The sequence below is a fragment of the Littorina saxatilis genome, linkage group LG5 (assembly GCF_037325665.1).
Source record: "Littorina saxatilis isolate snail1 linkage group LG5, US_GU_Lsax_2.0, whole genome shotgun sequence".
Classification (NCBI taxonomy): Eukaryota; Metazoa; Mollusca; class Gastropoda; order Littorinimorpha; family Littorinidae; genus Littorina; species Littorina saxatilis.
In genome coordinates this window covers 19,635,618-19,653,117 of record NC_090249.1, presented here as the reverse complement: position 1 = coordinate 19,653,117, position 17,500 = coordinate 19,635,618, and positions in this window count along the sequence as shown.

Sequence of the window (17,500 nt, the reverse complement as noted above, 5' to 3'; positions counted from 1 at the left end):
ATACCCGCCCACCCACCCCCCACACACACATACTCATCTTGAACTGCGTCTGTACTACAGATATTTAAACATCTGCAATTTTTCTGCTGGCAAGTAACAAGAAAAAAACAATCCCCACGACAAACTCCAAGGAGCAAAACAAATCTTTGTTAAACGTACAGGTGGCCAAGGGACACACACTTTCGATTTTTGCTTCTTGGGTGAATATAAAAACCCATCGTTAAGATTTCCCCCTTTTCTTTTTGAACCTTTTTAAGTTTTCTGATTCCTTCGAGAAAAGTTTCTTTTTTTGCCTCTTATTTTTTGTGCGCGAGATTGGTAATAGTTTGGTTCACACAAAAGAAGAAGAAAAAAAGAAAGAAAAAAACACAATTTCTGTAATCCTCTTGTAGACTAAGAACAAATCTGCGATGTGTTTTTAAATTTTGCCTGGGGACAGTCGAAGCTTTATCATGTGATTGAGAAAATAAACACAACGGCTTCTTTTGCTGAATTGCACTATCAACAAAGAATAATTTATTATTACTGGGATCGCGTTTTTGTGTATGAATCATTTAACTGTTTCGAATCCATTGTTCTTTTGTAGGGAAATATTCGATTTTTCGTCTAAATTACATATTTCTTTTGCGTCTTTGAAGAGAAGGATAACGAATGTCAGCAGTTATTATCAAAACTGGTTTCAACATTTATTGCCCTCTTTTGAAAGCAATATTTTCAGCATCATTTGAACTCCAAGTTATACACTCATACAATATCATGATTTTACGGTAACAATGTCGTCGGCAAATACAAACACACACGAACAGACGAACAAATATCATGATTATACAAAGTAGTATCTGTTTGCCCGGATGTCCTGTACAGCCGGTTTCGTGTTTCAAGTACTAAAGCCGTGATGAGAAAAACAAAGGTCGTTTTCGAAAACAAGAGCAGACTACTAAAACTTGGTTATTACTTCTTCTTTTTGGCTCACGTAAGTGTAGCCTATGCGATGGTAAACTTTGTCTGTCTGTGCGTGCGTGCGTATGTATGTATGTGTGTATGTCTGTGGTAGAAACTTTAACATTTTTGGCTAAACACCGAAATACTCATTTCAAGTGGTTAATTTTCAAGCACCATCTTCAAATTATTGAAGCAATGATCAACATTGTGTCGGCATGTGTGTAGTTAAAGCGTGTATCCAAAGAAAACGGGTGGTGGGGGGTTTTGAAGGGGTACAAGCAGTTGACTGATTTGTGTCGTGTTTGGCATGTAGACGGCAGGTCAGGTGTCAAGATCAGGTCAGGGGTCGCGCGAAGGATTGTGGTCCAGTTCTCACCTCGCCGATTCGCCGGGGAAGACGATTTCATGTTGTTCGGTTTCTAAGCTCCAGAAAAGTAAATAAAGAAGATACCAAAGGGAGATTTCCTACAATTTGATCTGCACAGCGTGTTTCCAATGTCCACGCGAGGAAGAGCTGTCGAAAGCGCGGCAGTCAGTGTCGATCTTGCAGCCGTATCCCGGTAAGTTCAGAGACAGATCTAGTGTCTCCCACTCTGATAACGTGTCACCTACTGTTAATCCGTTTTGTTTTAATTTCTTTTTATTTCAGCAGACACGGATGTCAAACACAGTGCTAGGCAGTCACCTCTAGTGAAATGAGTTGATCTAAAGTGCCTGTAATGTTTGGATGTCTTTGCTCGTGGTTCGATTTATGTGAATTTCAAGACTTGCAGTAGAGTCTCAAGTTAAGTTTACTCTGCCCGAAAAAAACTGTCCACCATTTACTTGAACATGCAGATATAAGGAAACGGAATGAATCTGTTCTCAAAGTCAAAATGATCACGATTTTTTCCTCAGATTCAAAACATGCACTGTCATGGTTTTGTCTGTACAATTTAGTAAGTCTTAAGTACTTTGCAACAACTTCCTTGAACGTGAAAGACAGTTTTTGAATGCTAGATCTGTATCGCGTTTCATTCCAGACTCGATCCTCTCTTTGATTGTAGATCTACTGTTTGCTGTTTACGCACTATCATATGATTCGCTATGTAACGTTTGGTAAGCTTACCTTGCCACAGCTTTCTTGTCTTTGTTGGCATTTCTGGCTGTGTTGACCGTCAGAATTATTTTAAGAACCAGGCTGCTGCAGTCGACATGTTTCGCATATTGTTGGGTTACCATGCTGCATAGGTAAAGTGGCTTGTATAACCTGACTATTCTGTTTCAAAACACTGTTTATATTTGTGTAGGTTGTAGTCATCATAACTAATCGCATTTTGCCATTTGTTTCAGAAAGGAGGTTAACCTACAACAAGATCGACGCTATGTCAGATATATGCCTCAGCCACATGAAGACTTCCGAATTTAGATCTACTCGGCATGGTGACAAGTCTTGATGAAAAGTATAGGACTGAGGACAGCAGTGGAAAAAGTGCCCACATGGCAGGTACCTAACCTATTACTCTAGTCATTTTATCTGTTTGCCTTCTTTTGAAAATCAAGTTATACATGGAGTTGATATGATGCGTTAGTTTTAACTGTGTGTGTGTGTGTGTGCGTGTGCGTGTGCGTGTGTGTGTGTGTGTGTGTGTGTTTGTGTGTGTGTGTTACGGAGTGAGTGAGTTTGTGTTATGTTACTGTTTGTTGATTTCTTACGGGAGCCTTGAAGGCTTCGCCTCTTGTTCTTCTTCTTCGTTCTTTGGCTGAAACTCCCACGTTCACTCATGATTTTGCACGAGTGGAATTTTACGTGTGTGACCGTTTTTACCCCGCCATTCTGGCAGCCATACGCCGCTTTCCGGGGAAATATATAACTATTACGGAAAAGTACTCCAACAAATAACCTTCTGAAGTTATATCATTGGCCAAAAGAATTCACATCTTATTCGCACTGACGTCATTGAAGTCGGGCCAAAAACACAGTCAAGAAAGATGCAATACCCCGCCAAAAAAAACAAAAAAACAACAACCCACATTCTTCAAAACTGTGAGGTATGCTACTAAAAAATATAAGATATGAATAAAGCCTAAAGAGCACCTAAAATCTCAAAATAATATTACAAATTAAAAGAAGTGCAGATCGTGTTGTCCAGATACCCTTACTGTCCGGTGTCAAGCTTCAGCTAATAATGCTGACACTAGAAAGACAAAGGTCATTTTTTCAAAACTATATGTCAAACAGACGAGGAAAGGTCATTCACTTCATAACATTCTTACGTAGAAGAGCATATCTTGTTGCATCTAGATGTTCTTGAATTCTGGCCTAAAAATTCAGTCAAGAGTGTTGGAAATAAAAACCAAAGGTCATCTTCAAGAACTTTACGATGTCTTCCACTTTCTCTTACAAGTTAACATTCTTTGTGCATCCTCAGTTATTATATTGTTGAGGCAGCCACAGATCATTTCTCATTTTCGCCAATGCCGAAGGCAAAACTTCTCTCGAATATCATGCATTCCGTGCATTTAAAAACAATTCGTGGACAGCGCTCCAATACCCAGTGTCAAACTGTTGCTGTGATTGTGTTGATGTGGCTGTCAGCATAGTGACATGAATTTGATTGGTCAATATTTATAGTCGAAGCACATGCTCTCTGCAATTAAAAATCAAAACATTGGAAGTGCTACTAACACTTCTCATAACAAAAACTTTTTTTACATATATTGTTTTATATACATTTTTCCCCATGGACCATTCATCATCTGACATAACGTTTTAGCAAAATCTAACCATAAGATTATTGAAAAAAAAGCAAAAATGTAGACGACCACCTTTAATTCATTATTTGCAAAAGTATAGGGGCTATTCGTTTGAAAACAAGTAGCTAAAGTGGATTTAAAATCAGCTCATGGAAGTGTCATTTTCTCCAACTTTTGAGGATGAAAATTCTTATAGTCCTGTCAGGTTACCCTTATTCAAATTCGGGCTGCTTTATCCTTTGGGGAAGCGAGCTGCCATACAGTACGGCTCTTGACAATATATCTTTTTTTCCCAACCAAATGCGTGTGTTTGTGTTTCCAAGCCAGAATGTGTATTTTTAATTAATTTCTGCAAAAGTTTATTACGACATGCGTGCAATTAAGCAAATTGAAAAATAAATTCTGGACCGAATTTAATGCCACCACATTTTTCCTTGTTTTTGTCGTTGTGTCTTTCGTGTTAGCCATTTTACGTCGTGATTGCGTGATCACTTCGTACCGGGGTTGAGGAGGATATTGCGTTAGTTGCAGGCTTTACGGTTCCCCTGTCAGACAAAAGAAATATATTCCTAAAACATGCAAGCCATCTTAACGACGCTATTTTTTTGCAATTCACAATTTGGAGAGAATTGTTTGATGTGAACGGTGCACAGGCGTAACAAAAAATTAAGTTGATAATTTGATTCATTGCCTGAAAGTCCAAACTAGAGATATTTATTTGAATTATTCTTAAGGCGAGAAAAAGCAAAACTAAGGAGGCAAATAACACCAATAACCAAAAAAGGGACAAACCTAAAGCATTTTTCCAACCTTCTTAGATTGAAAAACAGAAGTAAAGATAAAAGGTGAATAATATTTAAAATCAGCATTCGTTTCATTCTTCCCCATTTGACGAACAACCGAAACTAAGTGGCAAAAATATTCAAAATCAAAGCATTAAAACAAGAAGCATTCCTTTCACCCTTGTCAAAGTTGAGCAAAAACAAAACTAAAGAGGTTAATAACATTAATGATAAACCAGGTTTAAATAAAAGCATGTTTTCTATCTTTCTCAAGGTGAAGTTGACCTTGTACATTAAAACCTCAGTCAGAAAAGTCTCACAGCTATCACTTTGTCACATTCATCCTTAACTTTCAATTTTGTGTGTCCCTTGCTTCTATCTTATTCAATTTACATTCCACGCTTTGGGGGTTCCGAATGTCTTTATTTTAAAATTTGACATGTAGGCTATTCTCAAAGTTCAGAACGATGTCTGCAAAAACTGTGTGGCTTCCTGTTTGATTCATTTCACATCCTTTCATTCCAGTATTTCTGTGTGTGTGTGTGTGTGTGTGTGTGTGTGTGTGTATATATATATATATATGTGTGTGTGTGTATGTGTGCGTGTGTGTATGTGTGTGCGTGAGTGTGTGTGTGTGTGTGAATGTGTGAATGTGCGCGCGTGTGTGTGTGTGTGTGTGTGTGTGTGTGTGTTTTGAGTGTGTGTGTGTGTGTGTGTGTGTGTGTGTGTGTGTGTGTGTATTTAAGAGAGAGAGAGAAAGCGATTGAAAGAGAAAGAGAGTGACAGAGAGTCAGAAACAGAGAGACACGGACACAGGCATTCAAGCAAACAGAAAAGAGAGACAGAGAAAGAAAGACAGATAGATATACGCTTTCTTAAATGCTTTTCTATATAGTCCCGGAGATGGTGGTTTGTATTGTACGCTGTTAAAAATGTCCGTAATACTTCAGAATCAAAACAATGCATCGTGCTTATCCAACCGCTGTGCTGGAAGAAAGCAATCGACTTTATCTTTCGACAAAGGAGCTCAATGCAGGTGGAGAAAAAAAAGCATAACAAAGATATTTCAGGCCAAAAAAATGTAAAAGGATAAGCACAGGTGAGTTTTTGCGGGTAGGGAGAGAGGTCGAGAGAGAAAGTTTCAGTGGAAAAGTTGGGTTGAGTAGAGGCGAAAAGCGGGGGATAGGAGGGGAGGGAGGTGCCTGTGAGGGGGGGGGGGGGGGGCAGGGGGAGAGATTGTTTTTGGGGGAGATAGGACAGTGTCAGAAACCAAGATAGTAGGGTATTGGAAGGGAGCGTTAGAAGAGAGAGACAGAGACAGGGACCGGGACACAGAGAAAACTAACAGACAGACACACAGACAGAGACAGAGACAGAGAGACAGGCACATAGACAGACTCAGAGACAGATATACAGACACACAGACAGACAGAGACAGAGAGACAGGCACATAGACAGACTCAGAGACAGATATACAGACACACAGACAGACAGAGACAGGCACATAGACAGACTCAGAGACAGATATATAGACACAGACTGACATAAGGGAGAGAGACTGAGAGTCGTAGGAATCGACTCTCTTCAATTTTGAATGTGAAGGAAACACATCGATCAGAACTAAAAAAAAAACACTCTTACAACCATCGTCTTACACTTTTCGCCCATCATCTAGCCAGCACCAGCATCAGCCACTATACTTGTACTAACTACACTTCCTTCATCTCTTTTGTCCAACCTGACTCCCACCCAATCCCCAAGCTACAAGGAAGGCACACCGCGAGGAGGAAATTATATCTCCATCCATTGACAGTTCCACACACCAGTCATTCATGTAAATATCCCCCTGACTGTCATTGAGTGTTCTTGGTACACTCTTTATGGATACGTTTTGTCCCAAAGCACAATGGTTTTATATCCATGCACTGAAAGCAATAGTACAATATTAATGAGCACGATCTGTTCTGTACGAGAAAAGCCACCGTGTCCTGTTCGCGCTTGAGGGATCAAAGTGATGGGATGCAATCATCCGGACGGAGTGTTTCTGTGTTGTTTGGTCTTGTGTTTTGTGGCATGATAGCGGCACAGTGAATTCTGAAGAGTTTAAGAGGAGAGAAGGACGGTGGCGATTGCAAAATGCTCTCGTAGTAGTAATGTTTAACGCCCTCACGGTAAAACCAGAATGCTCTCCATGCTCTGATTGGCTTTAAGAGAACATGCAACAAAGTGAACACGCCGTTCGGGTCAAGGGTTGCTTAAAATCGAATTGAAATAAACATTTTAAATTCGAGTTATGTTTCTCAGCAATGACGGTTGAATTAAAACAAATTAGGCGCATGCTTTCGTTGGTTGAACTTGTCAAGTAAGACATTTGATTGGCTTTTTTTTTTTTTAAACATGCACCTACATAATAAGAGTTAACCTCAAATAACTATGGTTAGCTTTAAAATCCCTGACCCAAACGGCAAGCTTGCCATAGATTGGTACATCCAGTGAAGCAGGAAAGAGACTATCTCTTGCAAGTTCTTTGCTAATGCTTAATCTAAATACAGTCATGTGCATAGAATGGAAGGCCGATTTGACTGCACGCTCAGAGTGTGTTGAATTTGACATTGTAGCTGTTGAGGAAATCAAATTGCATTAGAGGGCATTACGAAGTGCGTTTTCTTGTTACATTTTATGGTCTCAGGTACCAGGTAAACGTGTTCCGGGACAGGGATGTTACTGAAGGTGCAAATGACGTTGTGTTGTATCTCGATTTATTTACACGCCGGGGAATCGACAGAAGCACACAACGGTTCTAACAGCATTCGCGCAGCAACAGATCTGGACTGCGAGAATATGTCTTTGTTTGAGATAAATCAAACATATATCTGGCTGATTCTTGTTTATGCGAGTGCACAAGACATTAATCTTATACAACACAGCTACAATTTAGTTGATTGATACAGACTATCAAACTTGTAGTTGGTGGAACGCTGATTTTCGTCAAGCAGAATCAATGTAGATAAAATGATATGTTAGTGTTCATACAACGGTTCTTCCAGGTGCATTGTATGTGTCCGAACCGTTGTCATAGTAATGCACGATCAATTATTTGGAATACATTTAAAACAACTTCGACGCGAGTTAGTGTCACAACACTTAACGACCTGTTAAAACTAGACGTAAAAGAGTGATTTAAAACATGCTGTATTGTCTCACAAAGATTCAGATTAAAGAAAGAATCCGTTGAACTCAAAAGTTGGCGACGGAGAGACGAAAAACGGCGTTTAACTTGCTGCATAAAACAACCGAACGGTTGGTGTGTTGTACAAGCCTAATGTCTAATACGCTTGCATGAACAAGAATTTGACAGGCAATACTTCGATTTACCTCAAAAAACGAGAAACATTTTCCACACACCCACTATGAATATCCGCCGTATGCACTGCGCAACTGCTGTTCGAACCGTAGTGCATTTCTGATCCCAAGCGTGCATTTAGCTGTGCGTAAATAAATAGTGCGCATGCGTAAGTACGTGTGTGCGTGCGCGCGCGCGTATGTATGTATGTGTGTGTGTGTGTGAGTGTGTGTGTGTGTGTGCGTGCGACCGTGTGCGTGTGTGTGTGTGTGTGTGTGTGTGTGTGTGTGTCTGTCGGTGTGTGTGTGTGTGTGTGTCTGTGTGTGTGTGTGTGTGTGTGTGTGCGCGTACGTGCGTCACGGGACATGTATGCACGGCTGTATGTGCGTATCTCTGTCTGTCTGTCTGTGCAAGCGTGCCTATGTGCACATGTGCGTACGCAAATGTCGTCATGACTTTCACCTATTTACTGCCAACATTGACACTACGTGCACGTGATAATATGCGAGCTAGCGAACGAGGGAATAAAACAGGTGTGCCAGTTTCAGTACAACAACAATCTAACTATCTTGCTAACTAAGAATGGTGACGAATCGATGTTCAACAATGGCGAGGTTTACAGCCAAACGCTTCTTCACACAATGACTTTGTCAAGGCAGATGGTCTTTGCTTACACGGACGTAGGGGCAACAGGCAGCTGTTTTAAAATAAAAACAACAACAGAACACAAACGCAAGCAAAAAAACACCAGACAGTTATGTATGTTACAACAACAATACAATGAAGACAATAAGGAAACACAAGGGGGGGGGGGGGGGAAGAACATCACCGAACACATCTAAGTATGTTGTTTTTGTGTATGTCGCCATTCCCATTACAGAAATAGCTCTGAGAGAGAGAGAGAGAGAGAGAGAGAGAGAGAGAGAGAGAGAGAGAGAGAGAGAGAGAGAGAGCGAGAGACGGCCAAAGAGAGACAGAGAGAGACAGAGAGAGTGGAACCCAATAAATAGGTTCACTATTTAATATTTTCTCGTGTGATGTTGTGTGTTGTTTCATATTGAGACATAACACCATACATGAATTTCTCGTTCGAAATAATAAAGTTATTTGTGTCTTTGTCTCTTTCCAACTTGACAAGCCATCATCCAGCACACAGAAACTCACCTCACAAGAAAGAAAGAATCGTCCACAGCAACAAAATTGACCTTGGCGAAGTGTCAGTCTCCGAGCAGTGTGGTGACTACCGTGCCGTTCAGATGTCGCTCACGGACGTTTTATCCCTAATTCCAGTCAAGGAGGGCGGAGGATACCAGTCGTCGGTGCGTCACATTACCACGGTCGTGACGATCTGCAGAGAACAGAAAGACAAGGGTCAATGTCATTTTGGTCGATACAATGTTAAGTCTGTTGGCGGCTTGAGCAGCACAAAGTTTGTCAAAAAATGTGTTTGCGTGAAATGTGTTTTTGACCCCAAGCTTGTCTTGTGCGTTGTAATGTTAGATGTGTTTTTTTTTGGTTCAAAATGTTAGCCTGTATCGATTATATTGGCAAAAATGTTCCTGATTACGGGATTAAGAGAGAGAGAGGCAGATAGAAACAGAGACAGAAACACAGACAGACAAAAAGAGGATAAAGACAGCTGCTTGATGCAAAGATTACAGGACGCAGCCGACGAACATTATTTTCCTTTTGACAGAAATTGCCAAGCGTCTGACACAAATTGTATATTCTTATTGAAAAATATCGGCCCACCTTGACTTTAAGGCGTTATACAGAATGGGCAACCTTTCAGTTTGACACAGTGCATGCCCCCACAACTACATTAAGTCTTTCCTTGATGTCATGCATACGTTATTGTACAGTCATCGGGCTGGCCATTTTTGGAACCTGGTTAGCTTTACAAAAACTAGACATTTCAAATCGCGTCTCAGCATCACTCTCCACTCTCTCTCTCTCTTATTAAAGAGGGTCAGACGGGCACAGTGGCGTGGTGGTAAGACGTCGGCCTTCTAATCGGGAGGTCGTGAGTTCGAATCCCGGTCGTTGCCGCCTGGTGGGTTAAGAGTGGAGATTTTTCCGATCTCCCAGGTCAACTGATGTGCATACCTGCTTGTGACTTAACCCCCTTCGTGTGTACACGCAAGCACAAGACCAAGTGCGCACGGAAAAGATCCTGTAATCCATGTCAGAGTTCGGTGGGTTATAGAAACACGAAAATACCCAGCATGCCTCCCCCGAAATCGGCGTATGCTGCCTGAATAACGGGGTAAAAACGGTCATACACGTAAAAATCCACTCGTGCTAAAAACATGAGTGAACGTGGAAGTCTAAGCCCATGAACGAAGAAGAAGAAGAAAGAGGATCTAATGCTACATTCAATGCTGAAAAGGCTTTTCGAATCAGAAGTACAGCCGTTAGGTTTTTGTGTGTGAACTATAGTCACCGCAGTAACAGTGAGTACAAGTTAAAACAAACTCTGATACTTGACAATCTCTTTGGTACTTTGAGTAGTCAGAAAGAGACCAAAATCACAGTCCTGCATATGGAGAGGTTTGTCTTTCAAACGGATGTTAATGAAACAACGCGCCTCACCGTCTTAGGTATGGCCAGGCTTTTACATGGGATAAAAACATCATGGGATAAAAACATCATGGGATAAAAACATCATGGGATAAAAACATCATGGGATAAAAACATCATGGGATAAAAACATCATGGGATACAAACATCACTCCACTTGGATACAAACCAAAACAACAAACGGCCTAGGTGCTTTTTGTGCATTGTTTAATGAATTACTTCCTTAAAGGAAACTTGACCAATGGGAGGGATTCCCTTTCCCCATATAAAAAAGCTTGGGCAGATCCGGTGTGAAAGGATAAAGTGTCCGTCTGTTTGAAAGTCCGGCGGACTTTTCGTCCTAGGAAATAGTGTCCCTGGACTCAAAGTCCGACCCCTAAATATAGGCTAGGACTTTTAGTCCCAGGAAATAGTGTCCCTGGACTCAAAGTCCGACCCCTGAATATAGGCTAGGACTTTTAGTCCCAGGAAATAGTGTCCCTGGACTCAAAGTCCGACCCCTAAATATAGGCTAGGACTTTTAGTCCTAGGAAATAGTGTCCCTGGACTCACAGTCCGACCCCTAATTATAGGCTAGGACTTTTAGTCCTAGTAAATAGTGTCCCTGGACTCACAGTCCGACCCCTAAATATAGGCTAGGACTTTCTGTCTTGGGAAAATGTGTCCGCTGAAAGTCTAGAAAAATGTGTCCGGCTGGGGACTATCGTTCCTAGGAACGAAAGTCTGCAGGACTCTTTTTCCCCCGCGGACAACTTTTCCCTTTACACCGGGAAGGTATTAAGCCTAACTGTTTTCACAAGAAAGACTGCTTTTATATGAATTGGAAAACTCTCGTGTTAAACGCCTTGTGCATTTAATTTTTTATATTTCTTTTTACCATATTTGAGGAAACTTTCGCGAGGATGGGGCTAGAAACATAACGCCAGCCTGCCGCTTTATCTCCTGCGTTTTTGAAAACAGCTTTCTCATCCACGCACTTACTGATTTTTAAGCCGTGTAACATCTTCTCCATGTTTCATGTTCTTTTGCATTTTTAGAAAAAGCTTGCTCATCCACGCCGTTGTAACATCTTCATGTTTGATGTTCTTTTACGTTTTTCCAAAAACTGTCACCATGCACGCCGCTGATTTCAAGTCGTGTATCATCACCTTAACCTTTCACAATTAACCGCGGCTCTCTCGAAGCACTTTCCGCCCACAAAACACCGCGAGAATGTTATTCCTCGGAACGATGTTAATGTCACGCGCAGGCCTGTAAAATACAGCCTACGCTCCAGAATGTATTGAGATTTCTCTCACACTGCAGTAGTAAACCTTCAATGGAGTTCCAACACTCAGATTCAATGCTGCCGCTTCTTATATGGCCTTGCACATAAGGCTCGGCCTTTTATATTGAATGCGGTTTAAAGGCCCACTCCTTCCCCTGTGGCTGTGTCCACGATACAGTCACCATCCCAAATCCGGCCAGACTTTTACATGGGTAACATTCACTACCCAGGGCTCCCCACGGACGCCCCTCTTAGTGCGTCCCGGGACCCCCACTTTCAATTTTTAGAGGGTCCATGGACCCCCACTGCAGAATTTTGCAGTCTGAGAATTGTATCTACGGTACGCACGATAAAGGAATTCAGTGCGTCCCAGGACCCGATCTTTAAAGTCTAGTGCGTCCTGGGACCCTCTCCATACATTTTCGGCTTCTAGTGCGTAAAAGACGCGGGGACGCGCGCTATGGGGAGCCCTGCTAGCCCACTTGGACACATACCAATAATAATTATTGCCACAAAATCAACAGCCTAAGTGCTTTGTTAATTTCGGCAGAGCTCCCGAACCCTTTCCACGGTGAGCTAAAGGGACGCCAAGGATTTAGTCAAACTACCGAATTTTTTAAAACTGTATGGCAAAAGAAAACAAGTCCTAGCAGAATCAGATTTTACTTCTTGAATATGAGGGTACTGCATGAGGGCGTATGCTGCTCGGTTTTCAATGGGATACTACGCTTGATCCACAGCCAGAGTTACACCCCCATTCCACACAACCGTTCTAGGTCCCGTTCCCGTACCGACCAAGGAACGGTGCGGGCACGGGAGGGATCGGGAGGGAACCGCAATGGAACGTAAATGATCGTTAACGGAACTGATTTGAACGGTAGGGTCGGTAGGGACGGTTGAGTTTGGGCTGCATGTTCAAAATGTTAGCCGTTCCCCTCCCGATCAGAATGAACGGTAATGGAACCTTAACCCATCAGTAACGGAACGCTTGGATCGTTAAAGGAACTTAAAACAACGGTAACGCAACGGTAGCGCTCTCACACACTGAGTTGTCATACCCACATTCCACACAACCGTTCTAGGTCCCGTTCCCGTACCGACCAAGGACGGCTGCCACTATGGTCAGACGCTGCTCAAAGATGCCAAAAACGGCCGTTTGCGCAGCGTTCCATTGTTGTGGCAGCGTTCCATTGTTGTGGAAGCCGTCCTTGACCCCCCGCGGGTTAGGGGGAAGAATTTACCCGATGCTCCCCAGCATGTCGTAAGAGGCGACTAACGGATTCTATTTATCCTTTTACCCTTGTTAAGTGTTTCTTGTATAGAATAATGTTATAGTCAATTTTTGTAAAGATTTTAGTCAAGCAGTATGTAAGAAATGTTAAGTCCTTTGTACTGGAAACTTGCATTCTCCCAGTAAGGTAATATATTGTACTACGTTGCAAGCCCCTGGAGCAAATTTTTGATTAGTGCTTTTGTGAACAAGAAACAATTGACAAGTGGCTCTATCCCATCTCCCCCCTTTCCCCGTCGCGATATAACCTCCGTGGTTGAAAACGACGTTAAACACCAAATAAAGAAAAGAAAAAAGCCGTCCTTGGTCGGTACGGGAACGGGACCTAGAATGGTTGTGTGGAATGGGGGTGTAAGTTACGCTTAATTTCACGCGCTTGCCTCACTTGGTACATAGATCTACCGCACTCGTACCTATGGGTGCTTGCTTATTACTGATAAAAGCAACCCCCCCAACAGTGCGTAAAAGGCCACGAACACGAAATTGTCAAAACCTTCTACGGTATCCTTCTCAAAATGAACTTATGGAGACAAGAACACTTGAAGAAGTGAATCGCCAACTTACCAAAACGAACGACAAATCTAGGTCTCAGAAGCGGGGTTCCACTGCTTATCAACACCTTCTCAATTATGTCGCTGCAATAATTATGGCATTTTGCAGGACTCACACACCCACACTTTGAGCACGTATACTTGTAAGCAACACTCTAACGCTTTTCAATCATTCTACACTCCCAAAACTACAATATTACTTTTTGTCTGACGTTTTCGCACGTTCCTCCCCGTCTCTTTGAAATAGTGCTTAATAGCGTACGCCTCCGCTTATGTCCCCGTTTATGTCTAGGATATTGTGATATCCCTATCGAAACAGTACGAACATTAATTTTACACATCAAGTATATATAATATCATCAGACTGTGCAGGCGGTAATGACAGTCAATATACTTTATCGTCGCGTTCTGTGGTGACGTGCAAAAAACATACAATACCAGACATGAAAGAAAGTGTAAAACATATGTATAAGATATGTTTTTGTTCATTGATGACATAACACCGAGTAATGCGTGTGCCGAGATATTGACATCGGTTTCCCCAAAAAACAAGACAAGTACAGGAAAAGCAATAGACAAATAAAAAAATAAAAAAATGTTGAGTTATATGTAGCTGAAGCTTACACAATTAAACTTCTCAACAACACCTCCCCCCGCAAACCACGTCATTATAGACCACACCTTAGCTTTAATCGATTGTGAATTAAAGTAACGGTTTTCCTCTTATTGGAGTAATTAGTCGGTTGGTATTGTTACACCCCGGTATATAATACGGGTTGTTTAGGTTTCGCACGGTCTGTCTGTCTGTCTGTCTGTCTGTCTGTCTGTCTGTCTGTCTGTCTGCCTGCCTGTCTGTCTGCCTGTCTGTCTGTCTGCCTGTCTGCCTGCCTGTCTGTCCAGATTATAACTCTGGTACTTATGGGTCGATTGGGCTGAAATTTGGTGTGTAGCTTGGAATTGGAATACAAGCAGTTTATGCCAAAAATGTGATTCCTACCGATGGTGAAAGGGTTTATATGAGCTTTACACGCATTTACACATCCAGCGAGGATACAAATCGATCGATTAAGGATTTTATGATGGGGACGCGTCTCAACCGAACATTTGACGTCGGAGAAATGTGCAGTAAGCAATTTAAAATCCCTTAACAGCTAGTGAAACCTTTATTCACAAAGCAAGGGTGTGTACACCAGTAAAATTATATATTTTTTATTCGGTATTGCAACAGAGGCAAAGAACGAACGTTATATGATGCTAACCGTTCTATTGCGTCAACTTTATTCTCAGTTTATCTTTCCTGTTATTAACAGTGTGTGAGATAACTAAAGTCTTAATTGTCTCAATATCAGCAAGTGGTACTCGTTGATCTATCAGTGACAGATATAACTATGTTGAAATTAATCATTATAAGAGCAGCCGGTTGAATACGAATCAAACTCGTTCAAGAAATGGATATGCCATGAACTTATCTTTCTTCCCTTTTCAGAATGAATGCAATAGCCAGAGTTGTTATTGACCTTGTATCCGCAGAACAATGGTGAACTGCGCGTGAGAGCGAGACATAAAAGACCAAGAAATACTGTACTCACGTGCTAACGAAGACGATACGCGCAATCACCATTGTTCTGCTTTCGTCATAATCACATTGACTGTACCCCTCTGTCGTTTTGTATTTGTTTTGTTTGTAAATATTTACTTATTTCCAGGAACATTGGGTTTTGTATCGTCTCCGTTAACACGTGAGTACAGTATATTTGTGTGTGTGTGTGTGTGTGTGTGTGTGTGTGTGTGTGTGTGTGTGTGTGTGTGTGTGTGTGTGTTGTTAGTGATTTTATTACCCTGTGTGTACTAATTTTTTTCCAACAGTTTAATTTAAATAACTACAAATAACAATATCGCATACAATGAATTTCCTTTGTCGCTGCCCTACACGCCACCAGGCGTGAAAGGCAGTAAGTAAGTAAGTATACAATGAATTAAATACAACTTATAGAGTACAACAAGCTTAGTTTATATTTTGGTATTTTAATTAATCTGTTTTCTGTTACGATAAGCGTTGCGATTTATTCGTTGCAAGAACAGACGGGTAAAAAAGAATCAAATCCAGGCAAGGAATGGATTTAATGTCATCCTCCTCTTAAACAAGGAATGTTGTAACTGTAGTCGTTATTGGCTTGTCGTAGACCATGTTTGGTTAGTTAGAACAATAAGCGTGGAAGTTACTCATTGCTAGGGAAACCAGTTGAGAAAACATCCCATCACATTTATGCAAGAACTGGAATGGCCATGGTCTTATTTTTCTCCTTATACACACAAAATGAATGCAATGACCGTAGAGATTATTGGCTTGGTATACGCCACTGATCCATCATTTTACGCAGGAAGTCTTGGGATTATTCACCACAAGGGCAATGTGGTGAATAACAATCACATTTATACAGGAATTGGATTGGCCACGACCTTCTATGAACATGAATCCAGTAACCATTGTGGCTCTTGAATTGATATCCGCCACAGACTCTTGTAAATTAATAAAAAAAACGCTCGCCCTGGACCCGAGTACTCTTCAGACTGGCTCGTCAGACCCGAACATTTTTATGATAAGTTGTAACAAATGGAGCCAAACTATTCAAGTTAATAAATCATCGAAATCAGACAATAATCGGGCAGAAGCTCACGCCGGCCACGTATCAACGTACATCCGATGCTCAGGACCTACAGATAGGTGACGCTTTGGCGGTTGAGGCTTCGTCTTCAGCAGACAGTCAGGCAGGTCTAATCTGCACCAGCGGTGTTGGAAGGTTTTGATTTAGAAACACTCGAATGTTACTTCGACGAGATAAACGAACCAAAAGTCAAAAGTGTGCCCCAAATTCGGAAAATATTCTTTCAAAACGGCACTGTAAAAACCATCAACATCACTGTGAGAAAATAAACAATACAAACACAACCAGTTCCCCTGTGGAACATTTCGGGTGGACTTTCCCACGACCTGACCTACAAAAATCCTCCGTGTTCGTTCGCGCTTTGCAACGCGCAAAGCCTGGTTTCTCAAACCACCCGCTGGCTGGCTCAGTGGCTGTTCTATCAGGCTGCCTGGCTGGCTGTTGCTACGTGTGAATTCCTCCCACCGCCAAGTCGTTTTGTGGTTTATTTTGCATTTAGGTCCCAGGTAACATTATGAAGTTTTAATACGATCAATCGGACCTATTATCAAGTTAGTGTATCAACTTTTGAACGAACTGCGCCCAGTAGTTTCCCAGCAATAAGCTGTTAAGTCGAGACAGACACATACACACACACACACACACAGACACACAATTAAAGTCTGTTGAGCCCAAGTACGGCGTACTCGGGGATCAGTTGTCTGTACCCATAAATGTTGCGATATATCTCCGCAAGAATACGCAAACCGTGAAGCGCGCGATGGCTTTATTGCTAATCGATAGAAAACGGAAAAAATTGCGGTAGAATGAAAGCAAGTGACAAAATACACTCATACATTAATCAGAGACACACTTTGCCCATGGAACATAACTCGTCAAAAACAATAATATACTCTCAGAAAGCCACAAAGCAGCGGGTGGAATTAAATGTATCGTCCTTGTCGTGGAAGCGATCGTTTGCACTAAAACTGATCTAACGAGGTCATTGCATGGGATAGTTCCTCTACCTGGACACATACCAAGAATCCATATTCTGACTGCTTGCCTTGAAGAGGGGAACGTTTGGCTGACTTTCTTTGGCAGGTTGGCATTGATGTCACTTGCGAAATCAATTTAACACAAATGTTCCACTATGCACATGAACCAACCAGGCAGTTGACTTTAGTAGATATTTACGACGGGCGCAGTGGCGTGGTGGGTAAGACGTCGGCCTCCTAATCGGGAGGTCGTGAGTTCGAATCCCGGTCGCTGCTGTCTGGTGGGTTAAGAGTGGAGATTTTTCCGATCTCCCAGGTCAACTTATGTGCAGACCTGCTAGTGATTAACCCCCTTCGTGTGTACA